This window comes from Limulus polyphemus, unplaced genomic scaffold (assembly GCF_000517525.1).
Source record: "Limulus polyphemus unplaced genomic scaffold, Limulus_polyphemus-2.1.2 Scaffold2809, whole genome shotgun sequence".
Lineage (NCBI taxonomy): Eukaryota > Metazoa > Arthropoda > Merostomata > Xiphosura > Limulidae > Limulus > Limulus polyphemus.
The window spans coordinates 139,617-145,173 of NW_013668419.1; the positions used below are offsets into that span (position 1 = coordinate 139,617).

Genomic DNA, 5,557 nt, shown 5'->3' on the forward strand with positions numbered 1-5,557 from the left:
CCATCTCCCTTAGAAACATTTCAATCATAATGGTAATAATCCTTGAGATTAGTAACCTGGGATTGTAGGATACTGCACTAGGGCTTTGGTCTCATGTAAAACAGTGGTATTATCATCATTCTTACACCTACCTTTGTCTCATGTTCATGTTTTGCTCTCCTGATTTAGTAGCCATGTAATTGTATATAATGGACATTGAAGCTGTCTGGTATTTGTAAATTCGCATTTGTTTACTTGTGAATAAAGAGTCTGTTTAATTGCTTTTTTTATGTTTGCTCCTCATGTTCAAATTTATTCTGAACATAGCCATTTCTAGAACCTTTTGTATTATATCTTATATTTTAGACACACCAAATCAACTGAAAAACTTGGTTTGTCAGTGTTTGTGCAGGTTTGTAAGTAATGAATATTGTAAAATGATATTCTTTCATTTTGTTGCTTATTATATTTATATTTTACCTATCTCTTCCCATGCTTTAGTTAATTTGTTTCTTAAGTTTGTTTATGGTAATTCCAGCTTACACCTCGTAAGAATTAATTGTGATTTTATTCTCACAGTAAGCAAAATGATGTCAGTGGATGATACTAAGGTCTTTGTCAGTGTAATTATGATCATACTTAAATCATCTGTCACTATGTTTATAAGCCAATCAGATATTTTGGCAATAGCCAATAACGGTCTCACATTGAAATGTAATCATTCCCTGGAGAGAGAGAACTGAAGACTGAGGAGTTAGACCTTGAGAACAGGAGCTTTTAGGTTTGTACTTTCTTGAAACCTGGTTAATTAGAAATGTTGGGAGTTGTAATCAATCAGAGAGTTTGAAACTGCAAGCCTGGAACAAATCTCTTTGTTAATGATCGTGCCACTAATTTTTAACTGACTTTAATCATTTATATGAATTTTTTTCTGAGACTAAAATGTGGGTCTTTATCAATTATAAGGTCAGTTGGCACTCAATATTTCTGGTTTCAACTTGACCTTACTGTCCATTACTCTCCTCAGGCTGCACAACTTATTGCAGTGTTTTAGTCATGCTTTCACTGATTTTCTGAGCTATTCTACCAATCTTAGAAAGTTCCATCTTGCATTAGACTTTTAACTTAAAATTACAATTAGGTCAAGAAGGGAGAATATTAATACATGCCTCAAGAATAATGAGAAAATAATACATTTTATCATATTATTAAAACCATACATTTACTTGTATAATGAAAGTCCATATATATTCAAGAAATATACATCAAAGTACTCGAATTGTTTTAACATTAGCCATTTTGCCAACATGGACATGTAATTTTTCCACTGGAAGGTTTTTGTTTTAAGGTTGTACTGGCCACAGTTACTTGCATTTTTAGAAAAATCACTATTAAATCATTCCTTATACATTCCTTATAAAATAAAATAATTTTCTCAAAGTATGCCTTTAATAATAATAATAATATCATTCAAAATTTAAAGAATAAATCAATTATGTCAAATTTTAAGTTCATCCTTTTGTTATATGCATGTGATAGTAGAAAAAATATATTGTTGGTGGTAATTTCAGTGTTTTAGAACTACCGTTTTCAATACAAACCTAGCATATTTGGAAAAAAAATTTAATTATTTTTTACAAAAAGGAAATATAATACAATCTTACCTTACGTTCTTAAAAAATGGTTCCTTTCCAAAAATTCACAGGGAAATAGGAGACGTACTGTGGGTAAAAAAATAAATTGCAGTGACGAAATTATATTATAATCAACTTAGAATTTTTTAATATTGTGAAGTAGGTCTTACAGTATATACAAATGACTGTCTAATGTGAATAGGTTTTATTACTTATAAATGCTACTTAAAATGACAGTTTTTTTTTGGGCTACTAAACATTTCATTTAAATATTGTTAAAAATCAATTCCTACTATTTTACTGCAATTATTTTATTTAAATATAGTTTTTTTATGTTAATATTATCATGATTAGTCAATGTGGAGTTAGTTTATAAAATGTGATGCAAATTTCAAATATCAATCTTTTGAAATATATGGTTATTATTAGTTATAAATTTATCTTTCCAAAAATCTTAATGTTAAGTGTGCATACATTTTTTGAATTCATGCTGCATTATGAATTGAATGACAAAACATTTACGTTCTCCTAGAAAAGTACAATACTGTATACTTGTTTAAGCTGATAAAGTTTAGAAATAAACCATAGTTAAAAAACAGAAAGGCTCCAGAATGAGTACAACCACAAAACTACCCCCCCCCAAATTAAAGGGTAGGAATATTGGTTCACACACGTGTGAAATCCCATATTCTGATAACTCGCATTACTTATATTATTTTTTGAATTACGTGTTCATGAAACTCGCTACAAAATTAATTTCAATGAATCAAAATTATTCCATCGAGGCAACACAAGAAAATCAAGAGAAATATTTAACAAACAGAGAAAAAATAATTAATAATAAAATGGGATTTAAATTTAAATCTATTGAGAAGATTTTTTTTTTTTTTTGTAGTTAAGAACAAAGCTACATACAATGGGCCATCTGTGCTGTGTCCAACACAGGTAGGTATTAAAACCTGTTTTTTTGTTATCATCATATACCTTCAGACTTACTGCTGCGCCACTGGGAGTTTCAAAAGTTGTTTTTTTTCAACTTATTTTTTGCACTCTACCACTATTAGTGAATGTTGGTCTTTCGGGACCATTTTGAAATTGAACACACATAGTCCCGAGAAGAGTTTTTCTTCTTCCTTAAATACTGATAAGCTTGGTTTGTTTGAAACAAGTTAGGTTCTTAATGTTTTGTTAATTCTTTAATTAATTTTCTGTAAATCAAATTCAAGTTTTAAAAAATCTAAAATACATAAGAATAAAGAGGTCTTTGTAGCTCGGAAGATAGAACACAGAAAATAGTACCTATAGCATGACTCCTAAACTTTTATTGGTATTCGACGTCCGAAATTCATAATGAAAAGGCATTCAAACACCATCGGCATGACAGGTGTCCTAAGTTGAGATTTTAAACTCAAGAAACACGTTCTTACAGTACAGTAAAGAATAATGATGGAGAAAGAGTGGAATTTCTAAAGTTTCTAATGATAACCGTGTGAAAACCCCTTTAAAAAAAACTATTTTTGCCCCAACATTTTAATGACTGAAGACTTAAAAATACATGGCTTACTACTTTTGCTTCATAGGAACAAAAAATAATAATGATCGTCTTGGTTTGGGAAAACTGTGCTGCTTATAGCAGTTAAATTGTCATTTTGAAAGAAGTGGAATTCCTTTTGTGACTCCAACCAGAAGCCAGGAATACCACTGTGCCCCAATGTAATCCCTATCTCCTTAGTATAATATTAAAATCATGCTTTATTCTACTGTACATCCTGGTATGTGAATGTTACAGTTATAAAAACTCCTGCATACAAAGTTACAATAATTCCAGGATAAAAATCCATGACACTGTATTAGAATGAATGCAAAATGTTCAATTACCCACCCTCAATCTAACTCACCTCCATCATCATAAACAGAATATAAAAATCAAATTTAATGCCTATAGCTTCAGAAGAAAAAAAAAATTTCTTTTTTATGATGTACACACAATAATTGTTTAAATTAGGCCTACACGTATGACACTATTTGGTAGTATGTACTATATAAACTTTGTTCTTAAGCTGATTTAAGAATAAAATAATTGCCTTATAACACATGTTGATACCCTGAATTTGTTAAAGATTGTACTGAATATAAGGACAAATAGAACTTATGTATGGTCAGATGAGTGATGGGTATTTGTTGGTTAGAAATTTCAATGTAAACATCGATATGAACAGTTATCAAATCTAAGAATAAGTTAAAGAAAAAAAAGATAAATAAGAACGATTTTTGAATTAAAATGAAACCAATTAAGATTAGTGTAGAGATATAATATAAATTATTTAAAGGAAGTTCTTGAAATTTAGAATTCAGCGAGCCTTCTAATGATGTCATCAAACATTTATATAACAATAATGGCTGGAGACGGCTTGAATGGGTAATGAAGAAAAACTTTAATATAAGTTTAACATAACAGCAAATGTACAACGTTTCGACAAGGTTTTGTCATCATCAGGTACCTTTTTGTTTCTTATTGTGTATAGACTTCTTTTCTTGATTCAGCAATGAGTTGTTTCAGTTGATTATGACAAAACCTTGTGCATTTGCTATGTTAAACTTGTATTAAAGTTTTTCTTCATTACCCATTCAAGCCATCTCCAGCCATTATTAGTCTCAAAGTGGGTTCCTCTTCATCGAATTTGAATATATATAACAATGTTGAATGGGGGTTATGAGAAATATAATTGTAGCAGAAGGAATACTGTATGATCAATTATGACACCTAAATATAATAGGTAATGCTATAGCATTTTATATTTGACAGTGTAGTAAGTTTTAAATATTTAATATTGTTCTACACATAATCTACAAATACAATTAGTGAATTACCACTACAACACCAACGCAGCATCCAAATTTCAATATATTCTTAAAACGAATCAGAACTACCAAGTAATATTAAATTTCAAACATTTCCTTAAACTAAATATACATCTGTTAACAGTATTATCATGGATCATAAATAGTATACTTTTGTGTTTGAAACACTGTATAAACACATTTAAGTAATTACTCGTATCACTATCATGGAACGACTCTTAATTTACCACTTGGAAGTCTTAGCAAGTAACTTGCAAAAACTTAAATATTAAAAAATAAAATAGTTATTATTTTAAGTTTAATAGAGTAAGTTAAAACTAAAAAATAAATAAATTTTGATATAGTTCCCACCAAACAATAAATTCAATAAATAATATTTACAAACCATTTTCTACCACGTACGTGGCTAAATAATCCTATTTCCTTTCAACTAAAAATTCTAGTACTGGTATTGGACGACTAATAGAATTAAGGAAATATTCAGGCCTAAGGCTTATAAATGACGTTCAGGGACTACAGGGACCGTTGCAAATAATATTATAATCTAATAATATTTTGTATGTATATTTCTTTACTTTGCAATGTACGTTTTTCATACCTTAAATTAAATCTAAATCGCTTGAAAATTCTCATATTTTCTATTTACTAGATATAGGATACACATTTGTGAAGTTTTTGTTATATAAGTTGAAGGCACAAACTGCCTCACTCTACAAATAGAAACTCGACATGTTCATAATTTCAGCATCACAAGCTTGTGTATTCAGTAGGACCCGCCAGTTATTATATACATGTATGTTAGACGATGAATACTCCACAATTTTTTGTTGAAAACATCAACTTATTTAACCAATATAGTCCTTGCGGCAGTAAAAGCAGTTTAGGAATTTTGTTCTTGTATAGAGAATGACTGCGAATCCTGAAAGGACATATGAAGAAAACACGAAGTTTAATCTCTGGATATGCGTTTCCAAAAAAAAAAAATGTTGAATTTGATTTTTAGGATAAATGATTTGTCACCTATATATATAGTAACAACAGGGATATATTCAGTTTGTTTACAGTTGAAAGAATCACAGGCG

General features: G+C 29.5%; 1 protein-coding gene across 7 annotated transcripts in view; it reads right to left on the minus strand.

The window, feature by feature from the left end:
* The window catches only part of LOC106467954 (protein draper-like), a 61,844-nt gene extending 56,868 nt beyond the window's left edge, over positions 1-4,976 (minus strand). For 5 of the 7 annotated variants that reach the window (XM_022396193.1, XM_022396195.1, XM_022396194.1 and 2 more), the window contains exons 1-2: positions 4,861-4,976; positions 1,644-1,700 (exon numbers count right to left, since the gene is read on the minus strand). The gene's annotated coding sequence lies outside the window, so the exon portion shown is untranslated. Of the gene's footprint in view, positions 1-1,643; positions 1,701-2,912; positions 2,932-4,484; positions 4,503-4,860 lie in introns of those variants that run through there. The other 2 variants (XM_022396190.1, XM_022396189.1) reach the window with 2 other exon arrangements.
* Between the last annotated feature and the right edge of the window lie 581 nt (positions 4,977-5,557).